The sequence below is a fragment of the Microtus oregoni genome, unplaced genomic scaffold, assembly GCF_018167655.1.
Source record: "Microtus oregoni isolate MIOR12 unplaced genomic scaffold, Mior012 000029F_ref0000214, whole genome shotgun sequence".
NCBI classification, from domain to species: Eukaryota; Metazoa; Chordata; class Mammalia; order Rodentia; family Cricetidae; genus Microtus; species Microtus oregoni.
This window is the reverse complement of record NW_024543088.1, coordinates 7,593,424-7,619,255: the sequence shown is the minus strand read 5'-3', so window position 1 is coordinate 7,619,255 and position 25,832 is coordinate 7,593,424. Positions and strand designations below refer to the sequence as shown.

At 37.2% G+C, this 25,832-nt stretch overlaps 1 pseudogene; it reads right to left on the bottom strand.

Moving 5' to 3' along the window:
• LOC121464657 overlaps positions 1-25,832 on the bottom strand; it is a 210,245-nt pseudogene that overhangs the window by 175,637 nt on the left and 8,776 nt on the right.

Sequence of the window (25,832 nt, the reverse complement as noted above, 5' to 3'; positions counted from 1 at the left end):
CTTATGCTGGGTAGGATGTGGAGTAAGGCGAATGCTCCTCCATTGGTCGTGGGAATGTAAACTTGTACAAACCCTATGGAAATCAGTATGGCTGTTTCTCAGGAATTTGAGAATCAGCCTACCTCAGGACCCAGCAATACCACTTTTGAGCATATACCCAAAAGATGCTCAATCATACTACGAGGACATTTGTTCAACTATGTTTAAAGCAGCATTATTTGTCATAGCCAGATCTTGGAAACAATCTAGATGACCCTCAACTGAAGAATGGATTAAGAAAATGTGCCACATTTACACATTAGAGTAGTACTCAGTTGTAAAAAACAATGACATCTTGAAATTTGCAAGCAAATGAATGAACTAGAGAAAACCATCCTGAGTGAAGCAACCTAGACTCAGAAAGATGAACATGATACATAGTCACTCATAACTGGATACTAGCTATGGAGCAAAGGATATTAGCCTACAGCCCATGACCCCAGAGAAGCTAATTATCAAGGTGAACCCTAAGAAACACATAGATCCACCTGGAAAGGGGAAAAGACAAAATTACCTGACAAAATATGGATCAAGGATGTGGGGGTAGTAGGGAGGGCATAAGAGGAATAAGAGGAGGAGAAGGTGAAGGAGGAAGAGAACTTGAGGGAACAGGATAGTTGAGATGGAAGAAGAACAGAGATGAGGGAAAGGGAAGAGATATCTTGATTGAGGGAGCCTATATGGGGGTAGCAAGAAACCTGGCTCTAGAGAAATTTTCAGCAATCCACAAGGATGACCGCAGCTAAGACCTTAAACAATAGAGAAGAGGGGGCCCAAACTAACCTTGCCCTGTAGTCAGACGGATGGATATTTAAACATCAACATAGAACCTTCGTCAACAACTGACAGATATGGAGGCAGAGACCCACATTTGACACTGGACTGAGCTCCCAAAGTCCAGTTGAAGAGTGGGAGGAATGAGAATATGAACAAAGAGGTCAAGACCATGATGGGGACACCCATAGAAAAAGTTTTCATGAGCTAATGAGAGCTGAACAATGCTGGCAGGACAGGGAAGGAACTAGCATAGGTCCTACCTTTTCCCTCTGAATGTGTTTAACAATTTCATGGCTGGGGAAGGCTGCAGGGCCACTGGCAGTGGCACCAAAATTTGTGCCTACTGCTTCTACTGTCTTTTTTTTTTGGAACTTTTTCTCTTTGGAAGGATATTTTCTTTGGATGGATAGTTTACTCAGCTTAGATATAATAGGGAGGGCCTTGGACCTTCTCCCAAAACTGTGCCTTACTCTTTGAAGAGTGGATGGGAGGAGAGTTGGGGTGGGTAAGGTGGCGAGAACGGGAAGAGGGGTGCGAATGGGAACTGGGATGGTATGTAAAATGAAAAAAGATTATTTTCTTTTTAATTAAATTACAGTAAGGAAAAAAATAATTAAATTTAAAAATTTAGGGCTTTCTGACAATTTCATGAAGCAGGTCAGAAGCACCACAAGTCCCTCCATGGAGGAAAGAGCAGCTTCATATCTGAAGACTGATGAAGGCACCCACAGAGGACAGGAGCAAAAAGCTCTCTCTATTTGCATTCCCCTGCTTGACTCTTACTGGTTTTATTTTGTCACATGCTCTATAATGTTCCATTTTCCATCAACTGTTGTAGAAAATCTCAGGTCTAAGCACTGTTGAAGGCTTCCCTTCTTCAGGAAGGCTCTGTACTTGTGAAAGCCTGTGCTAGGTAAGTCTTCATGGTTTTTTCTTCTTAATCTTGTTATGCTGTGGAGTCCCCAACAGGAACCTAAGATGTGCAGAAGGAAAAAGTAGGTTTTTTTTCTCTGCATTTACTGTGTTTCTTTTAAACTTCGTATTTGTCAGCCAAATCATTATGTTTTCCTATTAAAAAAAGAAAAGTTCTCTCCTCTTCAAAAACCTTTTCTATTAGAGACACCATAAAGCTGCTTATCTCCCTTCTAAGGGTATCTTGGAGGTGTGTTAATTGGATACAATTGGCCCTCTAAGGTTATATGGATCTTATATTATTAAGGGTGTGCCCTTGCTAGAGTAAGTGTGTCCTTGTTGGAGGATGTATGTCATGGTGCGGGGGGGCTTTGAGGTGTCTTATACTCAAGCCATGCCGGTGTTTAAGAGCAAAGAGACAACAACCATGAGGGGGAAAGGTTTTTTTGGGTTCACTGTGTAGTAGATTTCAGTGGATTATGACAGCAGTGGGTGTGGCATATGCAGCAGAGTAGCTTATCTTCTGCTGCTCATTTCCTCTCTCCTTTTCCACCCTTTATTCCAGCCAGGTCCTCAGATTAGGAATGGTGCCCTGCACATTCAGGGAAGGTAATGAGGTTTGAATTTGAAATACATGTTTTGAAAGGTGCTATCTTGGCCGGTAGCAGTATTTGGAGGAGGTTCTGGAAATTGTAACAACTCCTGTAAGCCCCGGTATGCTTGGCTATCTCAAGAAGAGTTCTCAGAAATATCATGGACTGGAAGCTGAGGAATGATAGGTTTTCCTGAAAAACTATGGATGAGAGAAGCAATGTTTACGGCCGAGTCACTGAGCATGATGGAGCTGTGTTTACAGAGGAGGTAAACAATAAAGTTTGCTCCACCAGGGACTTCAGGACGGGTGTGCAGCTTTAGAGTCTTTGCAGAGCTCCATGGTAGACTGCGCTCTTGTGGAACCAACTAACATTTTAAGGAAAGCATGAAGTAATATGCAAAAATTTCCTTTTTTGACATGAAGAGTTTCTGTTATTTTTGAGATTATAATTGCATTTTTTTCTTCCCTTTCATTCTTGCAAATCCTTCCTACACTCTCCCTTGCTCTGTTTCTCATTTATGACCTGTCTTCATTCATTGCTGTTACATGCATATACGTAAATGCATACAGCTGTACAGTCCAAAATGTAAACCAATCATTCTTTATACCTAGCATGTATGCTTTCCAGAATCACTGTTTGATATGGGATTTACAACAGGTGTGCTCTTCCCTAAGTAGGAGAATTTCCTTAAGTCTCACAAAATTCTACAGAAAGAGAAAGGGAGTTCATAAGACTTAGCATTTAAACCATGGCTGGGAAGGCAGGAGCTAAAAGATTAGTAAGGACCTTCTGCTCTCAAACTTACTTATGTGGTAAGTAAGGAGAACTGAAGAAATAAGAACCTCTGTCTCTGTCAGTTGCAAACAAACCATGCAGACAAGTTCATGGTTCTAGTTTTCCTGAGTCCCCCATTATGATAGGAGCCTTTGTGATACTACAGATATGAGTCATTCATACTCCTGCAAGCAATTCTGTACCTATATTCCTGTATTAATCTCAATAAACTCATTAATTTGAGGGAATAGGAATGACACAGTCTTCTCTTGGAGACAGATAAAGAAAGGGGGTAAATGGGGAACTGATAAGTAATACAAATGGTCATCTTTGAGCTTTCTTTTTATTTTATATCCTGAGACAAAAGCTTAGGAGGCTTTTTTTTTCCACCAGCAGGCTGTCTCCTCCAGCTGTGTGGTTCACAACAGATACGTTAATGATCAGTTCTGATCATGGTCACCTGAAGCTGCAGGTGATAACAGCTCTTGTGAGTGAGCAGTGGCTGGGTCATGCCCAAAGACAGCATGTCACAGCAGTGCTACTCTCCCTCAGCCAGGACATTCAGGACCCACTTCAACGACATCCCCTGTGTCTAGGGGGAATGGATCGTCTACAGGTCACATTTAGGAATGATCATTCAGGGGCATTCCAACATTTTGAAATTATGAGGCTGCGCATTTGCTGCTGTGCACTCCATAAAGAACCTCTGACCAAGGCTGACAGCTGAAGACATCTATCCATAGAATCGGAAATATTTACAAAGAAGTTACTCTTTTCACACAAAGTAACAACAGTAGCTTCATCTTAAAGGAATATATGCCTCATTCTTCCATGGTCTTTTGACGATGGACACTGAACCAGGTACTGATTCCTACCTAGAGTGCAGGCCTCACCAGATCAGCAGGAAGTGAAATACACAATAACTCTCACGTCACCGTTGCACCAGTGACTTTCTCATATTCTGTATGCCCCATGTAAATGATATTTTCTTATGCTGAAATAAAACGTTTTAATTTCATAAGCTCCTATTAGTTGATTTTTGGTCTCTTGTACTATTGGACAAGAGTCCTATTCAGAAACCCCTTAAATGTGCTTAAAAGTTGGAGGATTATCTTTACTGTGTCCTTTGGAATTTGTAGGGTATCAGGTCTCATTTTGATATCCATGACACTTTTGGTGCAGTTTGTGTATGGTAGATGATAAAGAGCAGAGTTTTATTGTCTGCGTGCTGACAATAATTTTTCATAATCAGCATATCTAAGACAGTATCTCAAGTGCCAACATACATATGAAATACAAATATGTGTGTAAAGTTACCCAAGTTACTCACAAGTACTTTCTGCTTACCAAGTGGACCACATTGAGGTACCCAGGCATGTAGTAATATGAGTTCAAGCTCTGACCACTCAAGGTAAGTCAAGGAAACCACTTGCATTACAATACATTTTCAATAGAACTTATAACCTGGCTCAAGTACTCTAGATTTTGTAGTCATTTTCTTGGGTCCCAGACTCATTTCTCACAAAGGGAAATAAAATTTGGAGTGTTCTATAATTCCAGCTTTGGGTGCCTTTTTAGTGATTACATTTTTTTGTCAACTCTGAATTTTTCTAAATACTACAAAGGAAGTGGGAAAAAAGAACACATGTGCTATGGTCACTGTAAAATAAGACATCCCAGGTACTGTGGATCCTATAATGATAGATATGACTGAAAATTTACCATAGACATACCAGCTGAATCACTCCTGGATATGCATACTTATCAAAGTGAGTTCACGATGCTGAATCACATATGTGTGAGTTTGTGTGTAATTGTTATCACTGCACTTCATATAACAGATGATTCAGGGAATGAGCTTAGATAACCACCAATATATCTAAATATATGGATAAAGAAAATGTAATAAAATAAATAATGCAAGATAATCAATCAATGAATAAAATTATAGAAAAATTATTTGTCTCAAGAAAATTGTTGCAACTATGTATCATTAAGTCAAAGAAATAGACAACTCTCCAAAATACAAATAACACTCATCTTATCTCATAAATGGAATCTAGAAAAAATATAAAAAGTTGATGAAAATTTTTGCAGAATTGAGAGGGCAAATATTTTAGATGGAAGGAGTATAACAGGTAAACAATGGGGTGTATACAAACACATTACTTATTTTATATAATTAAAATGTACCAAATAATAAGATTAATTTTGTACTTATGATATCCTACATCCAACTCTATTATATACCACAATATCTGTTCTCTTTCAAGTTTATGTCCTTTATTCATGCATTGCTATATTGATACATAAATTTGTATATACATATGTTCCTAAATACAAGGAGACCAATCCATAAAAGGTTATAATCCTATATGTTTTCAGGCATATTGTCCATTGCTTACTGGACAATCAGTTAATGTGTTTCTCTCTGGAGAAGTCCACCTCTCCCACTCCCTGCTTTCCTAAATGACTACAGATCTTTGATGTTGCCTTGTAGCTTTTCCTTGTGCAGTTTTTCATGCCCATTGATATCTTCCATCTACCTCACACTGATTTGTACCACAATTATAAAAGTTTAAAGTAATCTATGTAGTGTGTCATTCTCTATCCTACCAGCTCATCCATGGAAGTGTTCACACTTATGATACTCTACTATTAGAGAATAGAATATCAGAAAAATAGGCAGTAAAAATTGGGCAAAATGTTTAAATGTTTTGTTGCAAAGACACAAATTAAAAGACTTGAATTTTAAAACAAGCTTATATTTATTCAAGACTCACCAAAATCACAGAAAATAATGTAATAGAGAATATAATCTCATTATATAAGTAACCATATGCCAAGAAATTAAATGTGCATCAAAATCTGAACTACTTTGACATAGGTTGTTTTTGTCACACATTATCTTAACATACAGTCAAGAACCGTTATTGGTCAATTTACTCCTCCTAGAAATACTTACCTATTCACAGTAATTAATTTTTGATTCGTATGTGTACAACAATGATGCATAAATTGTGTTTACACTAAATATTTGATGATAATAAAGTTCAAATCTAGATACAATGTTTCTAAATTCATAAGAACTGTGTAGCTGTCTAAGTATTGACTAAGATTTGAAAATGAATTGAAGGATGTGAGTCTGTGAAATAAGTTGGGTAATGCATGAAGATCTGGACAATGAATTAATGTGAGGTACACTAACAAGTTTCATGAAATGTACCCATTACATGCATTTTCTGATGCTTTCTAAGACTTGAATTTGTTTTACATTCCTTGCCACATTCTTTACATTTGTAAGGTTTTTCACCAGTATGGAATTTGTGATGATTGTGAAGAGATGAGAGCTGGGTAAAGGACTTGCCACATTCTTGACATTTGTATGGTTTCTCACCAGTATGAATTCGTTGATGGTTATGAAGAACTGAGGCCCTAGCAAAAGACTTGCCACATTCTTGACATTTATATGGTTTCTCACCAGTATGAATTCGTTGATGGTTATGAAGAACTGAGGCCCTGGCAAAAGACTTGCCACATTCTTGACAACTGTAAGGTTTCTCACCAGTATGAGTTCTGTGGTGAATATGAAGATTTGAGAGCTGGATAAAGGACTTGCCACATTCTTGACATCTATAAGGTTTCTCACCAGTATGAGTTCTGTGATGTTTCTGAAGATCTGAGGCACTGGTAAAGGACTTGCCACATTCGTTACATCTGTAAGGTTTCTCACCAGTATGAATTCTGTTATGAATATGAAGATTTGAGACCCGGGTAAAGGACTTGCCACATATTTGACACCTGTAAGGTTTCTCACCAGTATGGATTCTCTGGTGAGTTTGAAAGTTTGTGTGACGGATAAATGACTTGCCACAATCTTTACATTTGTATGCCTTCACTTTGGAATTAATTCTCTTATGCATAGTGGGGCATGCATATCTGCTGAAACACTTTCCACATTCTATAGAATTGTTTTGTCTCTCTTCATTTTGATTGTTGATATAATGCCTCCCTTGTTTCTGGTCATGCTGAAACAAATAGAAGTTGTGTTACAAACAAAATCATCCTTACACTTATCATGTATGTATTGGATCTTAGAAAAAAATAGACTTCTTCTATGAACTTATATAATGAGAAAAGACATATGGTGATTTCATTTTTGGGAATTTGTCATTTAAGAAGAGGATTCTAGAAACTATTCTTATAAGAGTTCCTAGGAAAGGCTTTAATAACATAAGTAAATGTGTAACGTTTCTCATGACTGAAAATTCTTAGATGTATTTTGAGTCTCACTTGATTGAGAAAAACTTCTAATGTTTATCTCAGGAATATCATGTAACAAAATGTATTTTTGTTGAGAAAATTCTAGTGAATGTTTAATAGAATACACGTCATTCAATTTTCAGAAATTTCAATATTCTTTGTAGAAAAAAAGTGTTTTAAAATTTATTTGTATTTTTTTACTGAAGAAACTGCTTCTGAAATTGTAAGCGATCTAATGTGAAATCTTTCCAGATAAGGTAGAAATTATTGACCTTTATTTCTAGTACAACCCAGGATGGCTGATGAATAGAGATTATTTCATTCACGACATAATCCATTCTCTTTTCTTTCTTCACCAAATATTGAAATCATCCCTAAATGGAAGGTTTTAAAGTCACTACCTACAGTTATTCCTGACACGACATTGTGGATACAATCTTGTCTATTCTTTTGTGTTTGATGAGAATATAAAACTGGAAGAAAGAAAAATAAATAATTATCTGAATTAGTATACTTAGGTGAATGTTTTTCAGATATATAAATGGCACAATTATATATATATATATATTTAGACGTGTATACAAGATGGCGTATTATATAAAATAAACTTCAATTCATTTATTCTAATGAAATAAACATCTTAATGTAAATTAATAGAATATTTTTATAACATATATTAAATACATTATAAAAATGAAAGGATTGAGTTTATGTTATCTTAGAGGTTCCAATCACAATTTTAGAATAATAAATGAGATTATGGCAGTTTGAGTGAAATGACCCCATATAATCAGATATCTGAATACATAGTCTAATGTTGGTGAATATTTATGGGTAAGATAATGAGGTATCAACTTAGTGGAACACCTATGTCCTTGGACACTGGTTTTGAGAATTGTAAAGCCTTCTTATAACAACAGTGAGCTATCTATTTTCTGTTGTGATTCTAGATGGGACCTCTCACTGCTGCTCTAGCCCCTTGCCAACTGCTACCTCTGATTCATTGTCATGGATCTTTCTTCTGTATATTGCCTTTATCTTGGAGTTTTATCACAGCAATAGATAATAAGTAACTAATACAATGACTATAACCCAAATGCAATAAAAGTACTCTCATAAAATTGCATTATCTTAATGAATTCAACGCATCTCCACAATCCCTGGAAATGAAAATATTGAGTAATATTAAGAAATTAGAGCAGGGTAGTATATATCTAAATTAAGGGAGCCATTTTAGGGTTGGCAAGTGACTTGACTCTAGAGGCGTTCCCGGGTATCCATGGAGATATCCTTAGCTAGTTTCTTGGGCACCTGAGGAGAGGGAGCCTGAAATGTCCCAATACTATAGCCATACTGATAAATATTTTGTATATCACCATAGACCCTTCATCCGGAGATTGATGGAGATAGAGACAGAGACCCACATTGGAGCACCAGACTGAGTTTCCAAGGTCCAAATGAGGAACACTAGGAGGGAGAACATGAGCAAGGAATTCAGGACCTCGAGGGGTGCACCAACCCACTGAGACGGTGGGGCTGATCTAATGGGAGCTCACCATGACCAGCTGATTTGGGACTGATGGAGCATGTGATCAAACCAGACATTCTGAACGTGGTAGACAATGAGGGCTGACTGAGAAGCCAAGGACAATGGCACTGGGTTTTGATCCTACTGCATGTATTGACTTTATGGGAGCCTAGTCTGTTTGGATGCGCACCTTCCAAGACCTGGATGGAGGGGGGAGGACCTTGGACTTCCCACAGGGCAGGGAACCCTAACTGCTCTTTGGACTGGAGAGGAAGGGGAAAGGATGATGGGCGGAGGGGAAGGGAAATGGGATGTGGGGAGGAAGTGGAAATTTTTAATAAAAAATTAAATTTGACAACTCATACATAAAAAAGAAATTAGACAGAATATTAATTAATAAGGAAAGAACAAATGATGAACTGGAAACTGTTACTACTAACTGGTCTACAGACAATCATGTATACCCCAAGGAAGAGATCCATAAAATATCAGACATCAAGGAAATTCACTAGGACTGATCTTTTTTTTTATCAGAGATACAGTTTTTCTTTTTCTTATACAGAAAATCGATGCTTACATAAAATATATTCTGACTATAACTTTTCATCCTTCAAATGCCCTGAGATCATCCCCATCTTTACGTATGTCTGAATTTAGCCAATTTCAGTTACTTCTTTGAAAACAAATAGGCACCTAAAGAATAATAATAAAATAATATAATCAGAATAAAAGAAATCAGATAGGATCAGAGAATAGATAATAAAGAAAAAGCACAGTAAGTATTTGTAGAGAGAAAGACACACATTTGTACCCCAAAAATTGCATAAAACAAAGCAAAACAAAACTTTTGAAGGTGTAATGTACATAAAGATACTGTAAGGTCATAAATAAAAATAAATACATGAGCTCCCAAGGTCCAAATGAGGAGCAGAAGGAGGGAGAACATGAGCAAGGAAGTCAGGACCACGAGGGGTGCACCCATCCACTGAGACAGTGGGGCTGATCTATTGGGAGCTCACCAAAGCCAGCTGGACTGGGACTGAAAAGGGATGGGATGGAACCGGACTCTCTGAACACAGGGTACAATGAGGGCTAATGAGAAGCCAAAGACAATGGCACTGGGTTATGATCCTACTGCATGAACTGGCTTTGTGGGAACCTAGCCTGTTTGGATGTTAACCTTCCTAGACCTGGATGGTGGGGGGAGGACCTTGGACTTCACACAAGTCAGGGAACACTGACTGCTCTTTGAACTGGAGAGGGAGGGGGAAGGAATGGGGGGAGGGTGAGAGAAGTGTGGAAAAGAGGGAGGAGTGGGAAGAGGGGGAGGGAAATGGGAGGAGGGGAGGAGGCAGAAAGTTTGTTTTTTTTATTTTTTATTTTTATTTTTTCCTCCCACACCTCTCCCCCTCCCCCTCCAATCCAAAGAGCAGTCAGGGTTCCCTGTCCTGTGGTAAGTCCTAGGTCCTCCCCCCTCTGTCCATATCTAGGAAGGTGAACATCCAAACTGGCTAGGCTCCCACAAAGACAGCACATTGCATAGGATCAAAACCCCGTGCCATTGTCCTTGGATTCTCATCAGCCCTCATTGTTCGCCATGTTCAGAGAGTCCAGTTTTAACCCAAGCTTTTTCAGTCACAGTCCAGCTGGCCTGGGTGAGCTTCCAGTAGATCAGCTCCACTGTCTCAATGGCTGGGTACACCCCTCATGGTCCCGACTCCTTTGCTCATGTTCTCCCTCCTTCTGCTCCTCATTGGGACCTTGGGAGCTCAGTCCAGTGCTCCAGTGTGGGTCTCTGTCTCTATCTCCATCCATCACCAGATGAAGGTTCTATGATGATATGCAAGATATTCGTCAGTATTGCTATAGGCTAGGGTCATTTCCGGTTCCCTATCCTCAGCTGCCCAAGGAACTAACTGGGGACCTCGGCTTGGGCTCCTGGGAGCCACTCTAGGCTCAAGTCTCTTGCCAACCCTAAGGTGGATCCCTTAACTAAGAATTGTGTTTCCGTGCTCCCCTATCCTACCTTCCTTTATCCCAATCTTCCTTTTTCCCCAAGTTCCCCCCATCCTCCCCTTACCCCCATCCCACCCCACCCCACCCCCCAAGATTCCAATTTTCTCCCCGGCAATTTTGTCTACTTCCCATAGCCAAGAGGATAACTATATGTTTTTCCTTTGGTTCAACTTCTTACTTAGCTTCTTTAGGATCACCAATTGTAGACTCTGTGACCCTTATTTATGGCTAGAAACCAATTATGAGTGAGTACATCCCATATTCATCTTTTTGGGTCTGGGTTACCTCACTCAGAATAGTGTTTTCTATTTCCATCCATTTGCATGCAAAATTCGAGAAGTCATAGTTTTTTACCGCAGCATTTGACAAAATTCAACATCCTTTTATGATAAAAGTATTGGGGAGATTAGGGATACAAGGGTCATACCTAAATATAATAAAAGCTATATACAGCAAATCGACAGTTAACATCAAATTAAATGGAGAGAAACTCAAAGCCATCCCGCTTAACTCAGGAACACGACAAGGCTGTCCACTCTCACCATACCTCTTCAATATAGTGCTTGAAGTTCTACCAATAGCAATAAGACAACATAAGGGGATCAAGGGGATTCGAATTGGAAAGGAAGAAGTTAAACTTTCGTTATTTGCAGATGATATGATAGTGTACTTAAGCAACCCCCAAACTCCACCAAAGAACTTTTACAGATGATAAACAGCTTTGGTAATGTGGCAGGATACAAGATCAACTCCAAAAAATCAGTCGCCCTCTTATACACAAAGTATATGGAAGCAGAGAGGGAAATCAGAGAAGCTTCACCATTCACGATAGCCACAAACAGCATAAAATATCTTGGGGTAAATCTAACCAAGGAAGTGAAAGATCTTTTTGACAAGAACTTTAAAGCATTGAAGAAAGAAATTGAAGAAGATACCAAAAAATGGATGGACCTCCCTTGCTCTTAGATTGGGAGGATCAACATAGTAAAAATGGCAATTCTACCAAAGGCAATTTATAGATTCAATGCAATCCCCATCAAGATCCCATCAAAATTCTTCACAGATCTGGAGAGGACAATAATCAACTTTATATGGAAAAACAAAAAACCCAGGATAGCCAAAACAATCCTATACAATAAAGAAAGTTTTTCAATAAAAAAATATACATTCCAAAACTTAACATTATGGGGAGAAAAGAATGCACAAAAATTCCATTGAGTTGTGTGGTGATATCCTTCAAGTGCTGGTTATGGGGAATTCCTGTAAGTGTTACTTTTATCCCCACTGAGAATCTCTTGGAGAAATCTATTTTTTTCTTTGGGGACTTATGGTCTGTTCAAAATAGCTTAGGTAAGATTAGGATTTAAATGCTCTTATTTTTCAAGTGCATTTTTCTAGATTCTTTTACAAAATGAATGTAATAGATGAGTGGACATAAGTTAGTATCTACAATTTGATTTTTTGATCAATATGTCTGTCTTTCAGACATACCATTATTTACAAAACCTAATTATTATAAAAATGTCATAGAATTTAAAACTATGAATGGTATATTGTTTATAATTTTATTTTTCATGGTTGTTTAAGCTATTGTAAGGTTTTTGCTTATTTGTATCTATATGAGACTGAAAACTGTGTTTTTGAGATCTGAGAAGAATTGTGTTAGAATTTTGATAGGGTTTTCACTGAATCAGTATATTACTATATCAATTGACCAATCCTTGAGCATGTGTATTTTTCCATCTTACAATATCTTTTTCAATTCATATCTTCAGTGTCTTAAAGTTTTTATAAGGGTCTTTCACTGTTTTAGTTCAAATTACCCAAAACTATTTTTTGAGGTTATTGTGAAAGGCATCATTTCCCTGAATTCTATTTAAGTCTTTTCTCATTTGTATATAGGAAGGCTACTCATTTTTGTTAGTTAATTTGGCACTCCTTATACTTCGTGAAGGTGTTACTAAGTTGTACAAGTTTCTTCATAGAGTTCTTACAGTCCTTTATATATAAAAACATAGCATCTGCATATAACATTATTTGGATTTGTTCCTTTGCTATGAATCATGAATCACTTCTAGATCTTCTTCATTTGTGTTCTTGTTCAAGCTAAGATTTCAAGTTCTTTATTGAATACATATAGAGAGATTGAATACTCTTGCATTGTTCACTTTTTGAGTGAAGAGGCTTTGAATTCTCTCCATTTAGTTTGATGTGGGCTATACACTTTCTGCGAATTGCATTTTTTAAGTAGAGGTATATTTCTTGTATCCCTAATATCTCCAAGACTTCCATCAAGAAGGGCTGTTAAAATTGTCAAAGGCTTTTCTGCACCTAATAAGATGAACTTCTGGAATTTGACTTTAAGGTTGTACAAGTGGTAGATTACATTTATTGATTTTGAATTTCTCATCTCTCCCTACATGTCTTGACATAAAGCCTATGTTAGATTATCTTTTTGATATGTTCTTGGATATAGGTAGAAAATATTTCTTTGGGGACTTTTGCAGATAAGTTCATAATGAAATAGGCATGTATTTTACTTACATTTTGGGTGTATATGTGGTTTAGTTATCAAGGTAGCTGTCCTCATGAAAAGAATTTCACAGTGTTCTGCTGCTTTTATTTTGTAGAATAATTTAAGGAGTATTCATGCTAATTCAAGAAGCATTATTAAAAAATAGAAGGTACCACCTACTACATTATTCTGCTTGCTATTAAAATTATTTTCAATGTCCAATTGATTTACCCACAGACTGTTGCGTCTCTAAGCCTTCATTCCCAAATTCTGGCAGAATTTTACAACTAAAGGTGACTCATAGGTAGACATGGTCCAAACAACAAGAAAATACTTAATTTTAATGAGTATATTTATAACAGACTTATTCCATGGACTGTTCAGAGCTCATTCAGCACAGAGTGATAATACATAACAAGGCAGGAAGTCATGAATGAGTATAAGAAAATAGTGCTTTCTGTACACAACATGAGAGTTGCCCATGTAAACTCAAGTGATTAGGATAGAATGTATGAGACATGAGCAATCCCAAGCCTGATTTAAATTCTTTGGAGACAGTAAGAAGGGGCCTGGAGAGCAATGCCTTGCTGAGAAGCTACTATTATCTTAAAGATTCTGGGAGAAAGGGAATAATGTTGATTTTAAGAATGTGCAACTTCTGATTGTTCAACCATATTGCAGGCCATGCTCAACACCCACAATTTTATGGAGGTTTCAGATTGAACTCTGTGAATGTAAAAAAAGAAGAGGAAAAAACCAAACATGTCTGGAGGAAGTGGAACACGGGAAGACTGGAGAGTTGAATTTGGTCAAATGACATTGCAAGGTATTCTTAAATCACTAATAAAAGTATTAAAAGTAAAATACTGTGGATATATAAATTTGTTTCCCCAAACAAATTACAATACAGATATAAAACACAAATGAAAACAAGTGCATATACAACATTTATGTGGATATTAACATATAAATTTTGATATTCAGAGATTAGTAGATGATTAAATTAGACTAATAACATGTATGACACTAAACAAGTCTTAATTTCTAATGAATAGTTTGCAGAACTAGAAAAAGTTCCCTTTTTAGTTCTGCAGTGTCTAACATAAATAATGAACTCTACAATCTTCCAAAATGCATACAACTATAAGATTTATATTTCCTGATTTTATGTGAGACTACACAACAGTGAAAACCATATGATTCTGTCATGAGAGCAGACAAACAGACATCAACAGGTACAGAGCAATACTCCTTCAAACACTGTGAAACTTTTTAATGCTAATTTTCATTTCAATATTGCTCATTTCAAGGCCTGGAAGTGTTCAAAGATATTGCAACAAATCATTTTACTTCTGCTTTATAGATAAATTAATTATTCAAAGGAAATCTTAGGTCATTTTACTTATAAAGTAATTTGGAATAATCATTCAATGTGAATTTTTACATAATTTTAGGTAGAAATATTTGTGCATCTGTTACAGGGATATGGATCCTTTTGTTCCCTAGATTGCACCCGAAATAACCACATAGAAATGCTGCTTGGCCATTAGCTCTAGCCTCCTATTGGCTAACTCTCACATTTTGATTTAACCCATTATTATAAATGTGTATTTACCACTAGGCCATGGCTTACTGGGAAAGATTTAGCATATCTGACCTGGTGTCTCCATGGTGGCTCTCTAACGCTGACTCTGATTTTCTCCTCCCAGAATTTACCTTTGCCTACCTACGTTCTGCCCTATCAGGCCAAGCAGTTTTTTTTTATTGATTAACCAATGGAAACATCATGGTTCTCCTATACCATGCATCCCACTTCAGGGCAGAATTTCTCCATGCCCTAGGTTTCCCACTTGGGCCAATGCTTCATTATGATTACCTTGTTCATTGCCTTCTGCCTCTCGTATGTTCACATTCCAGGGCTCTTTGCTTTGCTCAAGAAAGCTGATCAGGTCTGGTTTTGACACTGAAAGACCTGCATATTGGAAGAGACATATCACCATAACTTGGGATAACAACAAAACACATAGATTTCTCATAAACCACCATGCTGATTATATAAGATGGCCTATAATTTAAAATTCCAAATAAGATTTTCTTATTGTTATCTCCAAATATTTTAACACAGTCAAAAGCATTTTTGTTAATATTGTATACCTTGAGTTTCCTTGTAAATTACTACTGGATCAAATGCAAACACATTATGAATCATTAAGATGCAAATCAATATATAATCTATGATTTGTCTGAAAAATAAAATGTATTATGAAAGTTTGAATGATAAATATCATCTCCAGGAGTCAGGAATATATTGACAAGATAAAGTTACACAAAACATTTTTTTTACATATTGAACTCCAAGATTTTTATTAAATGGCAAATAAAAGTAAGGCAGACAGTTCAGACATAGATGTAAAACATCCTTGTAGGATACAAATATGATAAAGAAGGAATCAGGAAAGAAAAATGTCTCACCCACAGAGACCATGTTACTGTAGTTCTCCAACATGACTTCCCTGTACAAAGCCCTTTGTGCAAAGTCAAGGCAGTCCCACTCATCTGGAGAGAAATCAATTGCCACATCCTGGAATGTTAAGACTCCCTGTCATGAAAGGAAAGAGTTTATTAAGTGCCCACGTAAAAATTTCTTTACTTAGACTAAGGATACAAGAGTTCATCCCAAAATTTGATGTGTTCTTGCTTATCATTATTCAAATACAGTCTATACTAAAAATCTGTGTGCTGGAAGTATTAAACCAAGTAGGACAAGTTAAGCTTCTGACCTATGGGCCTAAATGGGGTATGTGAATGGGAGCCAGATTATCTTCATGTGAAGTTCCAGACTTCACCTGTGCCCTTAATTATCTATCCTCATGGCAAATTTTTCTTTAGAAACCACAGGCTGAAGAAACATGAGCTGTAAAGCTGCAACCATGTGGGCATACACTGCTGTCAAATAAAAATATGTCAAACATAAGATGTGTAGCAAAGGCAGAATTTCCATATCCAAGAAAGAAGCAGAAATTTCTACTGCATATGATTCCAATGACATCAGTGGGAAGACCATGGAATGGCTGACACCTGTGTATGGCGAGGTATAAAGAGACTAATTTCTAAGTCCTGAATCAGTGCTGGGAATCTGTGGGCAGATTTATAAAGGACAAGTAAAGGATGTAGATTGTGTAGCTGATGCATGGCTTGGATCTGCTGACATCCAAAACTGACTCTTCCTTACAGGTTCCCATCACTGCTTCAAGAACACAAGATCCGTATGAACTAAAATACAATAAGTTACTCAGCAAAATTTCCAAAGAATCAATAAAAACACCAACAAAAATATGACTAAACAGTTCTGTGATCAGCAATCTCGTAAATTTGGTATTCTAGATTAGATATAATATTACAAACAGCACCTTGCCTTTCATCAATTTTTTTCTACGTGAATCATCATGGAGAATATAGGATAAAAAAAACAAACCACCAAGGACATGTCCTAATGGACAGTATAATTATATTCTTCATCATACATTTCTGTGTTGTCTTTTTCCTATTCTAATTCTTTAACATATTCATGATCACTTAACTACACCTTAAATATTTTTATGTTATTTACTGTTTTGTTTTTTAATTGTGCTTTATGATTTTTTCTGTATGTTTCTGTAGTACACTATTTTCTTCCATTGTTCTAGTCACATCCTGGGCAGATGTACTGCTGACTTGAAGACACCACAAATGCAATCCCAGACTACTAAAGCCAGCAAAGTTTTAAATCACCATTGGCAAACAAGATAATCCATGAGAAATCAGATTTAAACAATACCTATCCACAAATCCAGCACTACACAAGTACAAGAAGGAAAACTCTGACCAAACAAAGCTACCTGCACACATACAAATACATACAACATCATATAACCTCACACCAACAAAACCAAAAGAAGGGAAACACACACTTTCGTCAAAAACTAACAGGAATTAACAAACAATGGTCATTGTTATCTCTTAATATCAGTGAACTCAATTCCCCTATGGAAAGTCACAGGCTAAGAAAATGATTATGACAGCATGATCCAGCCTACTGCTGTATACAAGAAACATACTTCAACTTCAAAGACATATATTAACTCAGAGTAAATGGTTTGGAAAAGATTTTCCAATCAAATGAACCTAAAGAAAAAGTGGGTGTAGCTCTTTTATTATCTAAAAATAGACTTCAAACTAAAATCAATCAAAAGAGATGGAGAAAAACACCTTATACTCATAACAGGACCCATCCATCAAGGTAAAGTCTCACTCCTGAACATTAATGCCCCAAATACAAGAACACCCACATATGTAAAAGAAACATTACTAAAGGTTAAATTGTAAATCAAACACCACACACTAATAGTTAGGGACTTAAACACCCCATTTCAAAGAAAAGCTAATACCTATAATCCTCAAAGTGTTCAACATAATAGAAACAGATGGAAAATTGGCAATTTTTTTTTTTTTTTACTTTTTCGAGACAGGGTTTCTCTGTGGTTTTGGAGCCTGTCCTGGAACTAGCTCTTGTAGAACAGGCTGGTCTCGTACTCACAGAGATCTGCCTGCCTCTGCCTCCCAAGTGCTGGGATTAAAGGCGTGCGCCACCACCGCCCGGCGCAAATATTTTTTTTGAGGCCCAGTTACTTTGATACCAAAACCACACAAAGACACACTGATGGAGGAAGGTCATTGGTTAAATAAAAAGAAACTGCCTGGCCCTCATTGGTTAGAAGATAGGTGGGAGGAGTAAACAGAACAAAATGCTGGGAGGAAGAGGAAGTGAGCTCAGACTCCACAGCTCTCCTCTCGGGAGCAGACGCCTCAGAGAGACGCCATGCTCCGTTCTCCTGGGCAGACGAGATTCAGCTCCGATCCAGGATGGACCTAAAATCTTTCCGGTAAAACCGGTGCTCACAGATTATTAGAGATGGGTTGATCGGGATATCAGAATTAGGCAGTAAGGGCTAGAACTAAAGGGCCAAGGAGTGTTTAAATGAATACAGTTTGTGTGTTGTTATTTCGGGGCATAAGCTAGCTGAGCAGGCGGCCGGGGTGCTGGGAACGCAACCCTGCTGCCCCTTTTACTACAACACACCAAGAAAGAGAATTACAGACCAATCTCACCCATGAACATTGATCCAAAAACACTCAATAAATAACTGTGCACTCCTTTATTTCCAACACTCGGGAGGCAGAGGCAGATGGATCACTCTGAGTTTGAGGCTAGCCTGGTCTAAAAGAGCTAGTTCCAGGACAGGCTACAGAACTTGAGAGAGACCCTGCCTCAAACAAACAAACAAACAAACAAACAAAACCAACCCCTCCAAAAAAACCCTGGAAATCATCCACCATGATCAAGTCAGTTTCATCGCAGGATTCATGGATTGTTCAACATACAAAAATCTATCAATGAAACCCACCACAAAATAAACTGAAAGATTATTATATGAGGATTATCTCATCAGATGCTGAAAAAGCATTTGAAACCCCTTTATGATAAAGGTCTTGAGAGAACTGGGATACAAGGACAATATCTAACCATAATAAAAGCAGTACATGGTAAGACAATAGCCAACATCAAGGGGATTACACCAAAATTAGAGACAAGACAAGGCTCTCCACTCTTTCCATATCTATTCAACACAGTTCTTAATGTTCTAGCTAGAGTGATCAGAAAACAAAAGGATATCAAGAGGATATAAATTGGAAAGAAAGAAGTCAAACTTTTGTTATTTGCATATGACATACATAACACCCAAAACTCTACTAGGGAACTTCTACAGATTAATAATAATAATTATTATAATTATAATATTGAAGGATTCAAGATCAACTAAAAATAATTAGTAGCTCTCCTATATACAAATGATAAAGAACTTGAGAAAGAAATGAGAGAAACATCACCCTTCACAAAGCAACAAATAGCATAAAATATCTTGTGGGTAACACTAACCAAACAAGGGAAAGTCCTGTTTGACAAGAACTTTAAATCTTTGAAGAAAGAAATTGGATAAGACACCAGAAAATGGAGAGATCTCCCATGCTCTTGCATAGGTAGGATCAACATAATAAAAATGGCAATACTACCAAAAGCAATCTATTGATTCATTGCAATCCCCATCAAAATCTCAAAAAAATTTCAAAGACCTTGAAAGAACAATAATCAACTTCATATGAGAAAACAAAAAACCCCGGATAGCCATAACAATCCTGTACAATAAAGAACTTCTAGAGACATCAACATCCAGCTCTATTACAGAGCTACAATAGTGTAATGGTCTGCTATTGGTATTAATCAGACTGTTTGACCAATGGAATAGTATTGAAGATCTGTATATTAATCGACACACCTACAAATACCTAATTTTTAACAAAGAATTTAAAATTATACAATCAAAAAAGAGAAAGCATCTTCAACAATCCATGCTGGCGTAACTGATGTCAACATGTAGAAGAATCAAAATAGATTCTTATCTATCCTCAAGCACAAAACTCAAGTCCCAATGGTTTAGAGACCTCATTATAAAAAATACCACGCGGAACCTGATAGAAGAGAAAGTGGGAAGCAGCTTTTAATGCAAGGGCACAGGAGACGACTTCCTAAATATAATAACCGCAGCAGCACAATACTGAGAGAAACAGTAAAAAAATGGGGCCTCCTAAAACTGAGAAGCTTCTGTAAATCAAAAATTACAGTCAATAAGATAAAAAAGCAGCCTAGAAATTGGGAAAATATCTTCACCAATCCCACATCAGACAGAGGACTGTGATTTCCAAAATGTATACAGAACTCAAGCAAATAGACATCAAAATGCTAAATAATGCAATTAAAAAATGGGGTACAGATCTAAACAGAGAATTTAAATAGAAGAATCCCATATGGCCAAAAGACAGTTAGAGGGATGGTCAACACCCTTAGCGATCAGGGAAATGCAAATCAAAATGACTCTGAGATTCCATCTTACACCTGTCAGTATGTGTAAGATCCAAAACACAAATTAAAGCCTATGCTGGAGAGCATGAAAAGTAAGAGGAACAGTCTTCCATTGTGGGAGGGAATGCAAACTTTTACAAACACACTAGAAATCAGTATGGAAATTTCACAGAAAATTGGGATTCAACCTACATTAGAACCCAGCAATACCACTCTTTGGCATATGTCCAAATAATGCTCAATCATACTACATGGACATTTGTTCAACTATGTTCATGTCTTCATAAAAGCCTTAATCGTAATAGCCAGAACCTAGAAACAACCTAGGTTTCCCTTAACCAAAGACGGGATAAAGAAAATGTGATACATTTGCACAATGGAGTACCACTCAGTAGTAAAAGACATTGGCATCTTGGAATTTGCATGCAAATGGATACAACTAGAAAAAAAATCCTGATTGAGGTAACCCATACCCAGAAAGAGGAGTATGATATGCATTCACACATAAGTGGATTTTAGCTGTAACAAAATCCTATGTCCATGACCACAGAGAAGTCAAGTAACAAATAGAATCCTAAGAGAAATAGATTAGATCTCCTGAGAAAATTGGGAGCATGTAGGTGGGAGGAGAAGGGAGGTTAGAAGGGGAGGAGGAGGTGAGAAATGAATGAGGGAAGGGAACTAGAGGTAAATAGATAGTTGAGACTGGGAAAAGACAGTGACAGAGAACAAGGAAGGAGATATCTTAATTGTGGAAGCCTTTTAAGGGGCTAGCAAGAAAACTGCCACTAAAGGAATTCCCAGGAATCCACTAGGATGACCCCATCTAAGACCCTAACCAATAGTGGAGATCGTGTCAGATTTGTTCTTGCCCTCTAATCTGATTGATGACTATCACAAATGTCACCATAGAACCTTTGTCGAGTAACTGATGGAGGGAGAGGCACAGATCCGCTGTGGAGCACTGGGTTGATCTTCCAAAGTCCAGTTGAAGAGTGAGAAGAGTGAGAATAGGAGCAAAGAGGTGAAGACCATGATGGGCATACCTGCTGAAACAGCTTGCCTGAGCTGAAAGAAGCTCACCAAATTTGGCCAGGTAGGAAAGGAACCAGCAGAGGACTTAGTTAGGAATTCTGAATGTGGGTGACATTTGTATCCCTGAGGCTGACTGGGGGGCCACTGGCGGGTGTCCAGGATTTATCCTTACTGCTTCTAATGACATTTTGAACCCATTCTCTTAGGACGGATACCTTGCTCATCCTAGATGTAGTATGAAGGACTTGGTCCTTTCTCAAAGCAATATACCTTTCCCTCGGTGAGGAGTTGATGAGGTGGAGAACAGTGGGTAAACTGGAAGGAATAGGAAGAGGGGAGGGAGGGGCAACTGGGATGGGTATATGAAATGAAAAAAGATAGTTTATAATAAAAATTTAAAAAAGGAGGAAGCTAGTGTGTAAGACCCAAATATGATGTAGAATACCAATACCCCCACACCCTTCCACACCTCACCTGGATTGAAGGACATATGGACTAGCAGAAATAGATGCAGTATACACAGGGTATGCAACTGATTCGATATTAGAAATGAAATAAGAATAGGACTCATGCACAGATCCCTAACCCAGAATCTATCTCTGGATCATAACCATTTGCAAATGAAAATTTAGTTTTTAAAGGAATTGTCACTAGGATAAGAACTACTCCCAAAAGTATGCTGCAAGCCAAACCTCAAAAACTTCAACAGCAAGCTTGGCAGTGGAGGTGCACACCTTTAATCCCAGCACTAAGGAGGCAGAGGCAGGTAGATCTCTGTGAGTTCGAGACCAGCCTGGTCTACAAGAGCTAGTTCCAGGACAGGCTCCAAAGCTACAGAGAAACCCTGTCTTGAAAAAATACCACCCCCCCCCCAAAATTTAACAGCATCTTGGAGATTGCTTGTCTCATAATATCATGTCAAAACTTTACATCCTCTCTTTCTTTTATATCTTATCTTATTTATACATTTTCCAGTTTGAGTGTTTTGGGGGATTCTGTTTCTTTTGGCTTTTCTTGGGCTATTTGTCTTCTAATTGTTTTTTTCTATTATTCTGTGGTAGTTTTGTTTTATCTTACTACATCATAGTATATATTTTTATTATTATTATCACTTAGAAATCAGTTTTTTTTTCTGGTGAGAGAAAGAAAGGGATTGGATCTGGATGGGAAAATGATGGGGAAGAATTGGTCATAGTAGAGTTGAAACAAATACAACTAGGAAATTATTTAAGGCAAACTGTTTTCAGTAGAAAGATAAGTTTAAAAAACTTATAAATAGACCGCTATTTTTTAAATATTCATATGAAAACTACTGTGTTCATTGGGAAAATGTGTGGAGATCCCATGCTAGGTAGTTTCCAATGCAAAATATCAAATATAAATAATTAGAGAGAAGTTCATTTTCTACAAAAGATGTGATAGTTTATGTTCATCACTTGGCAATGCTTCAAAATAATTTATTACTGATAATATGAATTCAACATATCCTGACTACAGAATCAAACACTGTATATGAATCCAGGAACAAAGCAACCATACTAATGATCTCTGAAGTGGTAGACAGTGTTATAGAGAACCTAACACAGGTGAATGAAGTCAACATCAATACATTAAGGAAAACTGATGACAGTTTTTCACACAAGAGTCACATCATTATTGTTGGGATAGTGATTGCCCAAGGAATACAGCATGGAAACTCTAGTGTGAATACAACAGCATCACTTTTATGCCATGCATAAGCTACGTATGTCTGCCACATTCCAGATTTTCAAGTGAATTCCATATATATGTAGTTTTGTTTTCCACAAGACTATGCCATTCCTAAGTCTATTTTTTCATAGAAAAAAGTTATGCTAGGCTACACATTTCATGTGAACGAGCATGCATTTTTCAAAAACCAGTAAACAAAGGGAACCTGGGCAGAAGTCATGCCATATATGCTGTGAGTTGGTTCCTGGAGGTATGGGGCATCCTGAAACTACAATATTTCTCTGTCACAATGGAATCCTCCATGATAAGCATCATCAGTTCATTGAGGATCCATGTCTTGACAAAAATGGGCAGACAAGAACAAAACAAAACAGTGGGAATTTGATCCCGTGTAAATAGTACACATTTAAAGACTCAATCATAACTGTCATAATTTAGCACAGACTCACAAATATCAATAGAAATAAACTCCTTAGGCAAGACTATGAGAAGCAGAGAAAATGGGCAACATAAATATATCAACTTTGTAGAAGAAATTGAGCATAGCTGCTGTGCAGAGACATACTTACTCTAGAACCATCCATCTCTTCCGAGCTTCTGTCTTATAGTTCCTGGATTCTCTCGAGAGGATATGCTTTTTAAAAAGTATCAGTAAATACCATTCACCTGATATACACACAGTCACCATCTGCAGATCCTCAGAAATCAGGGAGTCTTTACTCCTGGCTTAGTTAAACAGGTACTCATGAAAACAAGAGAGATTAAAATGCTAAGTTTCTCCCTTGCTGAGTTCAAGTTGTCTGCTCAGTAGTCAAGTTATCCTGTGAGATCGTGGGCTGCAATGGCCTGTTGTACTCAATCAAAAAAAAAAGCAGAAGTGGGGAAAAGAAAGCTTTACTCAAATAGATATCAAAATCATATGAAGCTTATCATAACCTCTACCTTGGTTTTACTGGCAAGGTTCACAATGATGTCGGGGCTGCTAAATAGATTAACAAATCGAAGCTGTGGAATGAAGCACAAATAAAAGCAATTTTATTTTAACATGCAGTTATTCATGACTTTGAAATTTTGAGAGAACTGCAAGTATTTTTGGCTTCTTTTAATGGAAGCAGTAGAGTTCAAAATGCTTCAACACTAGACATTGTTCATTAAGCATGTCGCATTTTACCACAGTATGTTATGATACGTACTTATGGACTCATATATTCTGATATGAAAAGCAAATACTGCTCTTTTCATAATTCCCATGATGACCTACTGTTAGGAACCCTCTTTTTACTAAACATGAGTTACAAATAGCTATGCATGAAGGATGTGGGGATAGGTAAAGAAGGATGCCTAGTAAGTAAGAATGGAACCTTTGAAGTTCGGGTTTCACTCTCCTTACTCATTTCACTGTCACAAGGAGACAGTAGACTCCATTAGAACCTGATGTAGCACAGAGAGACCGTGTACACGCACAACACAACCACAGAATATGGTTTGAAAAACATTCTGTTCCTTGTGCCTGATTCCTGCTCCTCTTAGTACAGAAAGTTTTTATTTGTTTGCCTCTCCTCCCTGACCATTTAAAATTGCTTTTCACTGATGCTGAACTATTTTGCCAAATACATTTGATCTTTCTGATAATTTGACAGTTTCTACTGTTTGGATAATTTAGTTATGTCTCCCAATGTAAATAGGTGTAATGGATTTATTCACCAAGTGTTGTCCCCAAGATTTTACTATCAACTGCTTCTTCGCTTACTCAGAAGCTGCTGAATGTGGATAAGCACGTATTTCTAGATGTTTGACACAGTAAATAGCTCTCTTCACTGATTTTTATTTCAAGCCAATCTAATGTTTACTATTAAAAGCAGTGAATGACATTCACCCTTGAGAGGTTCTTCATTTGAAAAAATTCTGTAAGCATGCTAAAATTTAAAAAATACTTAAATTATATTTATGAAAATACAGTAAAAATCCTAAATGATACTTTAAACAACAGTTCCTTCCATATTATGTGTTGTCAAGAGAGTTATTTGAAATATAATAATCATGGATTTGTGGAAAAAAATTATTGTTTAATAAACACTATTAGGGAACAAAATTTAAAGTTCATGGGCAGAGTGATTCCCACTGGATGTCCCTGAAGTAACTCATCAAAAAAGATTTAAAGGAAGATTTCTGAAATAGCTAAAACATAAATATGATACTCATTTGAAGAAGGTACCATCTCATACACCAATAGACAGAAAAGAGCTAAGGGTAATTCCCTCTAATTTTAAAAGCAATGTAGTTCACATGTGGGGGGATATGGAGACACATTTGTGAGCCCTTGTCTAGTGGGTTGCATAGAGCATCTAGACAACATGACCCCAGCCTTACACATGTCCCAAACTTCCCCATTCCCAGGACCCTTCCCATTCTCCTCATTGAGCTTAAGTGAAAAAAAATAGAATTTGATAAATAGAACAAATGTTTCTTTATAATAAATGAAGTGGCTTCTCTATAATAATCATTTGGAAAAATAATAATGAAGGCCTCTGCAGGATTTACAGTTGAACAGAAGCACTAATATGCTTTCTACACATGTAACATCATAAGTCAAATATAATGCCTAGAAATTCAGTCTTAGACATGTGCCTAACTCTAGTACACCAAAGGACTGTGATTCCCGTAATTGAAAGATAGTAGTCTTGTGAATTTACAAATTGCATGCAATTC